This window comes from Triturus cristatus, chromosome 5_2 (genome assembly GCF_964204655.1).
Source record: "Triturus cristatus chromosome 5_2, aTriCri1.1, whole genome shotgun sequence".
Taxonomy (NCBI): Eukaryota; Metazoa; Chordata; class Amphibia; order Caudata; family Salamandridae; genus Triturus; species Triturus cristatus.
Genome location: NC_140588.1, coordinates 911,493,685 through 911,507,224, shown reverse-complemented (window position 1 = coordinate 911,507,224; position 13,540 = coordinate 911,493,685).

Here is a 13,540-nt window from a genome sequence, read left to right as displayed (position 1 = left end):
AAAAAAAATCCACAATACAGTACTTAGAAATCTTCAGTTATCAAAATAAACTTGAAATAAAGTTATTTGAATTCGATAGCTCCGTCTGGGGCTATCACGGCGTCATGAACAACACATTCTGAAGAGTTCTGGCTGACCGTGGCGTTGCGGGCCAGCTACGGTGTCAGGAAGACCCGAAAAACAATACCTTTAGAAATGCAGGGGTTCGGTGACCTCTCGTTGAGCTCCAAAAGCACGGTGTCTGCAGGCATCGGTTCCAGAGGTCGGTGCAGGAGTCGTCGGGCCCTTGAAGTCATGCGCGTTGCAGATCGAACTCTTCGCGGTTGAAGTCAGGAGCGCTGGCGTCAGCAGTCATCGGGTGCTGCGGTGCGACGCGCAGCAGTGCAGCATGCGATGCCCTCAGGTCGTAGTGTAGCAGTGGCTCAGTGGCAGCATCAGATGGCATCGTCGGTGATACCAGGGTCACAGTGCAAAGTGATGCGGTGCTCGTCGCGGTGCTGGCAGGTCACAGTGCAAGCAGCAGCGTTGTCATTGCTGAAGCGTTGTCGTCGGCTGGCGAGCTCGGGTTGATGGTGCCGGCGTTGGTAGGCCAAGGCTGTGGTGCGGGATGAGGACGGTGTGCGTTGTGTAACTTTACGAGCGGTGCCCTCGAACCACAGTGCAAGCAGCAGCATCAATGTCGGCGTGAAGCAGCATAGTCGGGGATACCAAGGCGATGAGGTGAAGCGAGGCGGTGAGGAGTGCAGTGCCCACAGGTCGCAGTGAAAGCAGCAGCTCGGTGGTGGCGTCAGCTGGCATCATCGGTGAGACCAGGGTTGCAGTGCGCCGTTGCGGCGGTGCCCTCTGCTGTACCTTCAGGACAGAGTCGGCAGCGGTGTCATAGATGGCGTAGGGTTGCTTTTTCTTCTGTTGCAGCACAAAACACACAGTCCCCAGTGCTGAGCATAGAAGAACTTGGAGTCGTTGCTGTTCCCAAGACTTCTTGAACAGGGGGCAAGCTCTACCTCAAGCCCTTGGAGAAACTCAGAAAAGTAGATTGCAGAAAGTTCAGTCCAGTCCTTTTACTGCCCAAGACAGAAGCAGCCACCGCAGGCCAACACAGCAAAGCACACAGCAAAGTGGTAGTTCCTCCTCACCGCTTCTCCAGCTCTTCTTCTTGACAGTCTTCTTGCTCCAAAAGAGTTCTAAATTCTGGTGTATGGGCCCCAGTACTTTTACCCAAAATTCCTTTGTTCTCTGGTGGCAGAGAAGCCCTGTGCCCAGTGCCCTGTGCCCAGCCAGAGCCAGTTCTGTCCTCTTAGTGTAGCTGCCCAGCAGGAGGCAGAGACAGCATTCTCTCTGGCAGATCAGGCCCATTCAGGTGTGAAAGGAATCTCCTCCCACTACTCTAAATGCAGACCGGGCCTATTCAGGTGCTAGTTAAATCTCCTCCCACTGCTCTATTCAGCCCAGCCCTGACTCATCCAGACCTGGAGCCACTGCACATCCCCAGCCGCTGTCACTCCAAACCCAGACAGTCAATCTACATCCTAGCAGAGGCACACAGGATGGTTAAGCACGATAATACCTACTTTCTAAAAGTGGTATTTTCAAACACAGAATGTAAAACTCACCTTTACTAAAAGATGCATCTTTAGATTCTGAGTTCAGGCATACTAAACTTTATTTTCCTATCTGGTCCCAATAGGAAGTTATATTTATAAGATGTTATAAATTAACTCCCATGGTTTCCTATAGTGCAGATAGCCTTACAAGAATGAAAAATGAAATTGGCAGTATTTAACTATCAGGACATGCCACACACATCAGGACATGTCTTATCTTTCACATACACTGCACCCTGCCCACAGGGGTACCTTGGGTCTACCTTAGCGGTAACTCACATGTAAGAAAAGGAAAGGTTAGGGCCTGGCAAGTGGGTGCACTTGCCAAGTTGAAATGGCAGTTACAGACTGCACGCAGACTCTGCAGTGGCAGGTCTGAGTTACCTTTTCAGGGCTACTCATGTGGATGGCACAATCAGAGCTGCAGGCCCACTAGTAGCATTTGATTTACAGGCCCTGGCCCACTCAGTGCACTTTACCAGGGACTGACAAGTAAATCAAATAAATTAATCATGGAAACACCAATCCATAACACAATTTACACAGAGAGCATATGCACTTTAGCACTGATCAGCAGTGATAAAGTGCCTAGAGTCCTAAAACCAACATCAGCAGGTCAGGAAAAAATAGGAGGAAGAAGCAAAAGGTTTGGGGGTAACCCTGCAAAAAGGGCCATTTCCAACAGCGACTAATGATGAAAATGTTAACAGATGTGAGGTTTATGCACCAAGATCTAGTTTCCTTTCGCCTAGGCCTGAATTCAATGAAGAGGTGGCTTAGAAAATTGAAGATAAATTGTAGAGATATGGTTCAAGACAAATAAGGGAACAGACTTAAAACATCACACACTTGGGGGCATATTATCAACGGCCAGCGATAATTATCGCTGGATGTTCATAGCGATAGAAAAATTATCGCCAGCTATCGCTGAATATTATCGCCATGATAACGCTATATTTACAACGCATAGCGCTATGGCGATAATATTTCAGCGACAGCTGTGTTTTCAATGGAACATCGCTGGTTTTCCAGCGATGTTCCATTGAAAACAGCGATAACATTGCTGATAGGACCCTGTGGTCCTATCAGCATAATCCATATCCCATTAAAAGTATGCCTTAGTCAGGAATTTAACAGGTGTTAAATTCCTGAGTTAAGGCTGAGGTAGCGCAATTTTTTTTATCGCTGCACCTCCTTGTTAATATCGCGAAGCTGCCTTCACGATATTAACATGTGTTGTTTCACAGCCACGCCTCTTTTGCATCTCATTAGTGAGGCTGTGAAAAAACAGGCTCTACATCAAGGAAACACGCGCTAGCGTGTCCTTGATGATATTGCAATATAATTATCGCCGCTTTTCGCCCAAAAACGGACGCTAAAGCGGGGATAATTATATCGCCAGCCCTTGCGAATATGCCCCATAGTGCCTATATTGGTCATTTTGTATTCCTAGAGAAGGTGAAGGGAGATGTTAGAATTGGCATTTCTCAACCCTATATCCCATGACTACGAGTCAGAAATTCTCAGACCTACTGGAATTTCAGATCCAAGTTATTGACCAACACTCACTGACCTATAACTGCCTGCATGTTAAAGCACCAACATGTGGCAGTTCTTTAGACTGTGAAAAAAGTAGTGGTCTATTCCGTTTCGAAGATTGTCCCATACAAATGCCAGACAACTAATCCCATGACAAACGGAAAAGTTGATAGCCTACAGCTCTGAATGAAATAATGGGATATAAAGCATGGCCTTTTAGAACCAGAGGTCATGCTTATGACACTGGATGGTAAAACAACTAAATATACCAATCCTGATGCCCACAAAGAATTTCAGGATCCTCAGCTCAACATCAAAAGACACAGTGAAGAAACCTCTTATTTGGGCAATATGAAACTCAACATCAGTGCCATGTCATCGCTGTACTGAGACACCTCTCAAGCCCAGGACCTCCGACAGAGGCTCAAACAAAGAAGGCTTATATGATGTAATTAAAATTCTAATGAAAGAAAGGAGCAAATAAACCTATCCTGGCATTTAAGTGTGAAGGAGAAACATGTAGGACATTTTAATTTACAAAACATTAAGCAGACGTTCAATGTCTCAGAGCCATTTACAAATATAAAGAAAAGGTACATACCCTTGTTAAAACGGTTTCCACTGTGGAAATATCAAAGCTGGTAATTTTCTCACATTTGCCTGTGACCGAAGTGCATGCATAGGTGATGAAGGTATATGCTGGTGGCCACTCCTTTGTGTGTATGTCTATAGTCTGAGACATGTAAACTGGACTAATAAGCCACAGGTCTCCGGTGGTCAAATTATTGATTCATATTACTACTGCATGGCATTTTACTGTAGTTGTGCGATTGTCTTGTCATCTTTTGCAACTATTGCTTACAATTTCATAATTGTAGAGCAAGTCGGTGACCTTCATGTTTCCTTCAAAACTGGTAATAGATCTCTAATTCTTGGAGGCAATTTATGTAGCAGGGCACACTGTTGCACCCCTGAATATGGGAGTGGCGAACACTCCTCTGAGGATAATCGTAAAAGAAATCTCATTGATTAATACACTGAATGACACTCAGATCCTTTTTTCCCTCTCCTCGGCTGCAGCAAACGCTCCATCTGCTCTTAAACTAGGACTTAGCCGAGTGGCAGAGTGGATGCAGGCGAACCTCCTGAAACTGAACGGAGATAAGACGGAGGTGCTCATTCTGGGGAAGCAAAAGCACCTCTGGAGCCCTGTACACTGGCCGTCAGAAATGGGCCCACCACCCCTTCCAGTGACCCAGGTTCGCAATCTTGGCTTTGTCCTGGACGATTCGCTCACCATGCGACATCAAGTGGTTAAGGTGGCAGCCACTTGCTTTTCCATCCTGGGGTGGCTCCGTAAAATGTTATGGATGCTCCCAGTATGGACAAGACGCTCGGTGGTCCAGGCTTTAATCACCTCTCGCCTGGACTACGGCAATGTGCTTTACCTAGGAGTTACCCTGGAGCTTCAGAGGAGACTTCAGCTTGTACAGAATTCAGCCACCCGCCTCCTCTGCAAGGTCCCGTGGAGATCTCCAATTTCCCCCTTTCTTAGAGACCTTCACTGGCTCCGTATCGCTAACCGTGTCAAACTCAAGGCCCTCTGTTTTCTGCATAAAATCAAGCAAGGGTCGGCCCCAGGTTACCTCAAGGCCCTTGTCCAACAATACTCTCCATCCCGCCTCCTTAGATCATCAGCTCATGGCAACTTTCTGATTCCGCGCTTCAAACTGACGAGAATGGGCGGATGCTATTTCTCCTGCGTTGCCCCCAGGTTGTGGAATTCTCTTCCGGCTACACTGAAACTCGAACCATCTCTGTTAAAAAAGACCTTAAAACCTGGCCCTTCTCTCAATAACAACTGCGATGCGTAATCATTAACTCTACTGGCGCCGGGAGACCCCTTGTGGGTAGCTGCACGCCCTATAAATTCAATTACAAATACAAATGCAAATACCATCCAGCGCATGGGGACGGGCTGTTGTGAATTGTTACTGCTTGCCCCCGGAACCAGGCCACAGAGAATACTCAGCTCGGCGCTCCGGAGGAACGCTCAGAGAGGCGGGCGTCGGAAGGAACGGGCGTCATTCCACCCAAGGCCTTGATGCAACGCGAGAATCGGCAGTAATTGATCAAATCAATAAAAGTCTCACAATCGTCACATATTCGGTGTCAGCAGCAGCAACGCTCGACGGAACTACTTCCGGGTCTGCCGCGCTGTAGCGCGGTTACGAGTCGCAGTAAGCTCCGAGCATTCTTCCTCTGGGTCTTCCTCTGGGTCCGCTCCGGGAAATGTTTCCTCCGCACTGGTGCACGAGACGGATTCCTGGAATGCCGGAACTCCTTGTGTTTACACCGCGCTAGAGCGTTTCTGGCGAGCTGTCCTGGGGCAGTTGGCAGCCTGTACTTTGTTTCCTTTGCGGTCTACGGCTTGCTTTTCAACTCCCCAAGGAGCCGGTTGGAGTCAGAGAATCTGGCAGTATTTTCACGACTGTAGGATCACCTACAGAACACGCAGAACCAGAGTGTTACCTCAGGAAGGTTTCTACAATTTCCAGGACTTCCAATCCCTTCAGGCTTGGTGGGAGTCTTCGCCTTTATGGTTTCTCTTGCCTGCCGGTGGTGTCTGTGGTGCCTCCCTGCCGCCACCGCAACACAGCAACTCCTGATTACCCCTGGTGGGACGAGGGTCCGAGGGGCAACGCCACCATCCGCGCCTTCATACTCTGGGGTGGACTACAATCCCCAGAGTGCACCACTGTACTCCGCAGTTGCCACGAGTGAGGGGGAGGCGGGGCCAATGTACTCATAGCGCATCTCCCACCGCGACGCAGGGACACAGGCACCGTCAGAGGCCGGGTCGGGCCACCCCTCTGACATCTCTCATCATTCGTGTTTTGCAGCGGTGAGTGAATGAGTGTTATAAATTCTTAATTGGTCGATTGGAGAGTCTATTGTTATTGTCCTAGGGCCCATGAACTATGCCCCCTTAGTCCCGACTAGAACTAGTTTTCATTATTGTTATTGTGATGTTGTCTCTTGTTAGAGGTAAACCTACAATGGCTGGAGGAGTCAATCAAGGTACACTGGATAATTTTGTCATCAGGGCTATCCCAGATATCGACAGGGAAATCATACTTGAAGAGCGACGGGCCGAGAGACGACGCTCTATAGAATTTATGAAGAACAAACGTTCGTCTCTGGGCACGATCCAGTTAGCTATCTCGCCTGCCTTGAGCACATATTGTGTAAGGGAGGATTGTGGGTTATCCCCAAGCGACAGTATCCCTTTACTTCTACGAGATAGATCCCCTAGCCTAGTAGAACCCGATGCACTGATCATGAATGTTTCTGCCTCCTCGAATAATTTGATTCCACAGGATGTGATTACGATGGATACTCCATTGCCACCATTATAGTCTGTCCAAAAAACCCAAAAAAATCTTAAAACCCCTCGCGCCCAAGGCCCACCACCGGGGAAAAAGAGAAAGAGGGGGAATGGTCCTCAGAAAAAAAGTTGCTTAGTCATTCTAACTCTGGGATCCTGCAAAGCCCCTCTCTCAATGTTCCACCAATACCCGTAGTAGTAACTCCTCCACATACCATTGAAAGATGCATCCACTACCGACCTAATGGGCAGCATGGAACAGCTAATTAGATCACTTATATCTCCGTTAGTAGAGAGGATAAAAAGAATTGCTGTACAATTGTATAGTTTGGAACAGTCTATTTGGGCAATCAAAGGGGCAACCAAGGATCTAAATATGCCATCTCCAGTCCTTTCTGATTCCGCTTCGGGCCCCAACTATGTGCCTCAAAAGGAACCAACAGCAACTAATGTAGTCAAGACAAAACTGTCGAAGCAACCCCCTCTAAATCTATAGGGCTAAATGCAAATAGGGAAAACATGGGGGCTCAAGTTGGTGGAATTACAAATCCTCCGAGAACTGTTTTAACATCAAATCTCCCAAAACTGAACGGCTTGAACAAGCCGGCGAGGTCTACTACACAAAAAAAGCACTCAGTAGAACTGCCCCCGGAATCAGTTCCGTATGTGGTGGTTCTTACTGGTGTGCCACCCCTAGAGGAGGGTAGGCGAGAAGCTGTCTGCCAATTGAAAAATAAGACATATTTTGGCTTAGACAGAATCGCCCTCTACCGCCAAATATAAGCGGCGAAATCCTATATGTCAGGCGTCTCCCATGGTTAGGCCAAAGAAAAAAGGACATAAAAGGGGATATTGTAATAATAAATTTTCGTGATAATAGAGCTGTTAGACACATCACAAACTGGTTCCCCCAAAACGGCAGTAGTGTAATTTCCACCCAGGATTTGACTTATTTTTATCCAAGAGGTTCAGTGGCCCCTGCAATCAATGTTATGCCCCTGTTACAATCCCAGCTCAGCCACACCGGGCCTCCATCTCTAAATCAGGTAGACCATTTTGGGGCACCATTCCAATACCAAGTAGGCCATCCAAGGCACTTTTCCCGTCAGCAGGTCGTTCGCTACCCTCATGTTTACAATCGATAAGGGGTTCTATCAGGCTTGGAGGGAGTAGATTGACTGCAATTCGGGGGTACAATAAATACTGCCGTGGATGGCTCACAAAAGGTACCTCTCATAACCACAGAACCCTTACCCAATGGTAGACCACACATTACGCTTTTAACCCAAACTAGTTTCCAGCATGTAGTGAGCGATTCCTGTGATAGTGGGCCAGGAGAGTTGTCAACTGTCCAACAGGGGCCAAAGGGCAGGATCCTCCCCAAGATATTTAGTAGGGTGGAGGGGGCTGAACATCCAGGCTTGGCAGACTTTCCTCTGGCAGAAGATGTTGTGGCCAGCCCAGGTGGGAGGAATGAATTAGGAATTGCCATTAATGAGCTAGCAGGAGGTTGTGAACTGCGAAATATTAGTGGCCCAGGGGTCCAGCTGCCAGCCATCGCTCTACTGGGGGGTGATTCCAGTAGGTCTAGGGGCAGAATAGTCTCGTGGAATGTCGCGGGTTTGGGCCCTAGAATGTACTCTCCAGAGTGGGTGTCGTTTATAAACGACTTTGATGTCTGTATCTTCCAGGAGACATGGGCCTGCGAGCCTCTTTTCCTCTTGGGCTTCCTTAATTTTTCTGTTTCGGCCGTCAAAGGGCCAAAGGGAAGACCAAAAGGGGGTCTAACCATTTGGGCTCGGCAGGCTCTCTTCGGTAAGATAGCAGAGCTCCCCACAGGCAATAATGACATGCAGCTGATTAGGCTTTGTTTGCCTTCGGGGGAACCCCTATATAGGTGCCGTCCGGAGGACAGGAATGGGGAGTCTGTGCCCTATGTTATATTCCAAGCTCCTCCTTTGAACAACGTGGATGTAGCATTGGCCTTGGATTCAGTTACTCGGGGCAAGGCCCCGGGCCCTGACGGGGTGCCTGCAGATGTATTTCTCTATGAGAAATCATGCTGGGGCAAGTATATTTTGAATTTGGCCAATGCAGTAGCACAAGGGGCTCCGGTACCAAAGTCCTGGCTGGGGGGCGGTAATAATTCCTACATATAAAAAAGGGGACAAAACTCTACCAGGGAATTATCGGCCCATCAGCCTTATAGACACAGTTCAGAAGGTCGTAGGTAAAATGACCTTGGCAAAAATCATAGCCTGGGAGGAAGAAAATAATGTTCTATCTCCCTTCCAGGCAGGTTTTCGCAAATTGACTAGTACAATAGACCAGATCTTCCGGTTTATGCTACTGCACTGGAAGACAGTAGAGCTGGCGAAGGTCAGTCTTTATGCTGCCTTCATAGATTTATGTGCAGCTTTCGATCTAGTCCCTCGCTCCCTGTTATGGAAAGTATTAGCTGAAAAGGGCATGCCACTTGAAATACTATCGCTAGTGATGAGATTGCACGAGTCAAACTCCGCAAGGATCCAGTGGGGGAAACATGGGAAAATATCTGATGAGTTCCCGGTAGAACGGGGGGTACGCCAAGGCTGCGCAATGGCATGGCCCCGATGCTCTTCTCCCTTTATATTAACGGAGTAGTGGAGCGTATGTTGTCTGCTTCTGCAGATGCTCCAACATTGGATGGAGTGAAAACGCCAATCCTATTATTTGCAGACGACACGCTCATTCTATTCAAAACTCCCAGCGGCCTGCAGCGAGCCCTGAATATCTTCGAGGGCTTTTCTACTGATCGAGGCCTAGAAGTAAATGTAGCCAAAACAAAGTTCATGACATTCAATCCCCACTCCAGCTTTAGAGGGAACTTTTTCATGGATGGCCAAAAGCTAGAAATGGTTTCGGATTTTGTTTATCTGGGCATCCACATAGCCAAGGGCGCAAAGTGGGGGAAATACACAGAAGTGGCTGCTCTTAAATTTCGCCAAAACACTGGTGTTATAAGTGCTGAACACAAAAGGTCTTTGACCAAACCTATTGCGCCAGCACTCCAAGTATATGAGGCCAAAGCCATTAGCTCGGCGCTCTATGGCTCAGAGCTTTGGGGCAATGGCAATTTAGCACCATTAACGCTCGCCGAGAATAAATTTCTTCGAAACCTCATCGGCCTTCCCAAAAGTACACCCATGAGGCCTCTGCGTTGTGAGCTAGGCAGGAAAGCCATTTCAGATATGGCTAGACTAAGACCCATTTTATACTGGCGGCGCATTTGCGTCACCCCTGAACTCGCTCACTACACAAGGGGCTTCCTGGATTTAATTAATCATGATAAGTTCCATAAGATTGGTTGGTTGGGGGATTTGCGCAGAATGCTTGGGATTTTGGGCATGAATGAGCTATGGGTGAATCCAGAGGAGGACTTGTTCCCGACTAAAGCAGTTATAAAAACAAAGTATTGGGAAATGGTAGAACATCGGGATTGGAACGACGCCGATTCTTCTACCATGGAGGGACTATTTCTTGAAGTAAAAGCTTCCCTCTTCCTTGAGCCCTATTGGGATATTATAACCAAACCCCTGGATAGGAAGCTATATTTCCAGCTTAGAGTGGGGTCTCTCCCAATTAGATCACTAACTGGAAGATGGGCAGAGGGTAGTTCCCAAGCCTGCCCAGTCTGTAAAAAAAGCACTGAGACCACTGCCCACTTACTCTTTGTGTGTGGGGCTTATTCAGTCCCCCGACGTGTCTGGCTGAGGGCTATGTGCAAACAGCTAGGCACGAGAGAGAGCGGCATGGCTCTTAGGATTATTCGCAACAGTCCTTCAACATTCATTGCTGTGGCAGTTGCTAAATTTCTGGGTTGGGCTTGGGCCATTAGAAGGAAATCTCTCCCCTAATAGTAGGCTAGGTGAAATGAATATTAGTCCATTGCCTGTTCCCCCAGTCAATGAGATTCTAGTCTCTTTGTGTTTATACTGGCTAAATAACTGCATTTGACATGATCTTTAGTTTTCATTGATGAATTTTAATATTATTGATGCCATGATGTTTTATAATTTTAAAGATTTTATAAGAGATTGTAAATATGTTATAAATGTTTCATGCTTTTATGAGTTTTTTATCCCGAATAAAGCAATTAAATCGGTTAAGGTGGCAGCCACTTGTTTTTCCATCCTGGGGTGGCTCCGTAAAATTTTATGGATGCTCCCAGTATGGACAAGACGCTCGGTGGTCCAGGCTTTAATCACCTCTCGCCTGGACTACGGCAATGTGCTTTACCTAGGAGTTACCCTGGAGCTTCAGAGGAGACTTCAGCTTGTACAGAATTCAGCCGCCCGCCTCCTCTGCAAGGTCCCGTGGAGATCTCCAATTTCCCCCTTTCTTAGAGACATTCACTGGCTCCGTATCGCTAACTGTGTCAAATTCAAGGCCCTCTGTTTTCTGCATAAAATCAAGCAAGGGTCGGCCCCAGGTTACCTCAAGGCCCTTGTCCAACAATACTCTCCATCCCGCCTCCTTAGATCATCAGCTCATGGCAACTTTCTGATTCCGCGCTTCAAACTGACGAGAATGGGTGGATGCTCTTTCTCCTGCGTTGCCCCCAGGTTGTGGAATTCTCTTCCGGCTACACTGAAACTCGAACCATCTCTGTTAAAATTCCGCAAAGACCTTAAAACCTGGCCCTTCTCTCAATAACAACTGCGATGCATAATCATGCATCGGGAGACCCCTTGTGGGTAGCTGCACGCCCTATAAATTCAATTACAAATACAAATACAAATACCATCCAGCGCATGGGGACGGGCTGTTGTGAATTGTTACTGCTTGCCCCCGGAACCAGGCCACAGAGAATACTCAGCTCGGCGCTCCGGAGGAACGCTCAGAGAGGCGGGCGTCGGAAGGAACGGGCGTCATTCCACCCAAGGCCTTGATGCAACGCGAGAATCGGCAGTAATTGATCAAATCAATAAAAGTCTCACAATCGTCACATATTCGGTGTCAGCAGCAGCAACGCTCGACGGAACTACTTCCGGGTCTGCCACGCTGTAGCGCGGTTACGAGTCGCAGTAAGCTCCGAGCATTCTTCCTCTGGGTCCGCTCCGGGAAATGTTTCCTCCGCAGTGGTGCACGAGACGGATTCCTGGAATGCCGGAACTCCTTGTGTTTACACCAGGCTAGAGCGCTTCTGGCGAGCTGTCCTGGGGCAGTTGGCAGCCTGTACTTTGTTTCCTTTGCGGCCTACGGCTTGCTTTTCAACTCCCCAAGGAGCCGGTTGGAGTCAGAGAATCTGGCAGTATTTTCACGACTGTAGGATCACCTACAGAACACGCAGAACCAGCGTGTTACCTCAGGAAGGTTTCTACAATTTCCAGGACTTCCAATCCCTTCAGGCTTGGTGGGAGTCTTCGCCTTTATGGTTTCTCTTGCCTGCCGGTGGTGTCTGTGGTGCCTCCCTGCCACCACCGCAACACAGCAACTCCTGATTAGCCCTGGTGGGACGAGGGTCTGAGGGGCAACGCCGCCATCCACGCCTTCACACTCTGGGGTGGACTGCAATCCCCAGAGTGCACCACTGTACTCCGCAGCTGCCACGAGTGAGGGGGAGGTGGGGCCAATGTACTCATAGCGCATCTCCCACCGCAACGCAGGGACACAGGCCCCGTCAGAAGCCGGGTCGGGCCACCCCTCTGACATCTCTCATCATACGTGTTTTGCAGCGGTGAGTGAGTGAGTGGTAAATTATATCGTCTTCATGTTTGGGGAAGAAACCGCCATGTGCAAACGCAATATTACCCCAGCACTGCGTAATACTACATCCATAGATAGTATACTGGAGAGAGCAGTTAACATTGTTAGCACCGAAATCGAGCTGAGAGGCGCCTGTCCTTGGGTTTAACAAAACCCCATTTTTCTTTTCAAACTGAGAATATTGGTAATAGTGACTCTCAACCAATGTTGACTACACAAGTTGATTATAATTTACATTTGTCTGCCCGAGAAAGCAAACTGGGCGCTGAGGGAATTGTGGACTTCGGACATATTGAGGCAATGGAGGAATCCGCATCCATGGCTTACTCTAAGGACACTTTTGCACCAGCAATTGTAATGTCTCCCCGAACCCTGAAGTTACCGGGGCAAAAAGAAAAAGGAAAACAGCTAAGCAGGTCTGCCCGAAACGGAAACAACCCCCACAATCAAATCCCCAACGCACTGCGCTAACTACATGGATTCAGGGTCCGACAGGTCCAGTCGACTTAGTATCTGTTAGCGCTTCTGTTGATATAACAACCTTAGAGACATTAAAATACTCTGTATATACTCAAACTGAATCAACACCGACACCTTTTTCTAATCTCAGACTTGGGGATACTGCCTTTGATATTATCATAGACACAATGTACAAGCGAGTTAAAGAGCTTGTAGACAAGAATTTTGCTACATTATGGAAGCATTTAGACCGCTTAGAATCTCTAACTAATAAATTAAATTCACCTAGTAAGGTATCTAAGCAGTCATCTCTACAGGGTTGTACTTTTATTTCACAGACCCTGAGTGATGGAACTCTTAAAGTACAACATGGGAGTATAATTCCCTGTTGTCTCTGGTGACATCTGCCGTAAAGCCAAAGATTGTATCCCTCTTAAACCTCCCAGCGACTCTGTTAAAACTAAAAATTTAGCCATTACCACTACATTATATCCATCTACCCAGACTGCCGATCATGTTCTCCCTACAGCCGCCGTCAATACTGTTAGTTACAACGCTAGCTGTTCCGCAGAGGCAAGCAAAGATGTTTTAAGTCTACCGCCAGCAGCCTGCCCGTATGTCCTGATTCTCGCAGGTGTTCCCCCATTAGAGAGGAACAAATCTGAGACTTGTGACCAACTACGGAATAAAAGCATTGATTGGCTGGCTAAACATAAAGGGTTCTGGAGGTTTAATATAAATGACATTATAATGGTACGTAGGGTTGGTTGGGTTGGACCGACAGAAAAGACCATTGAGGGAG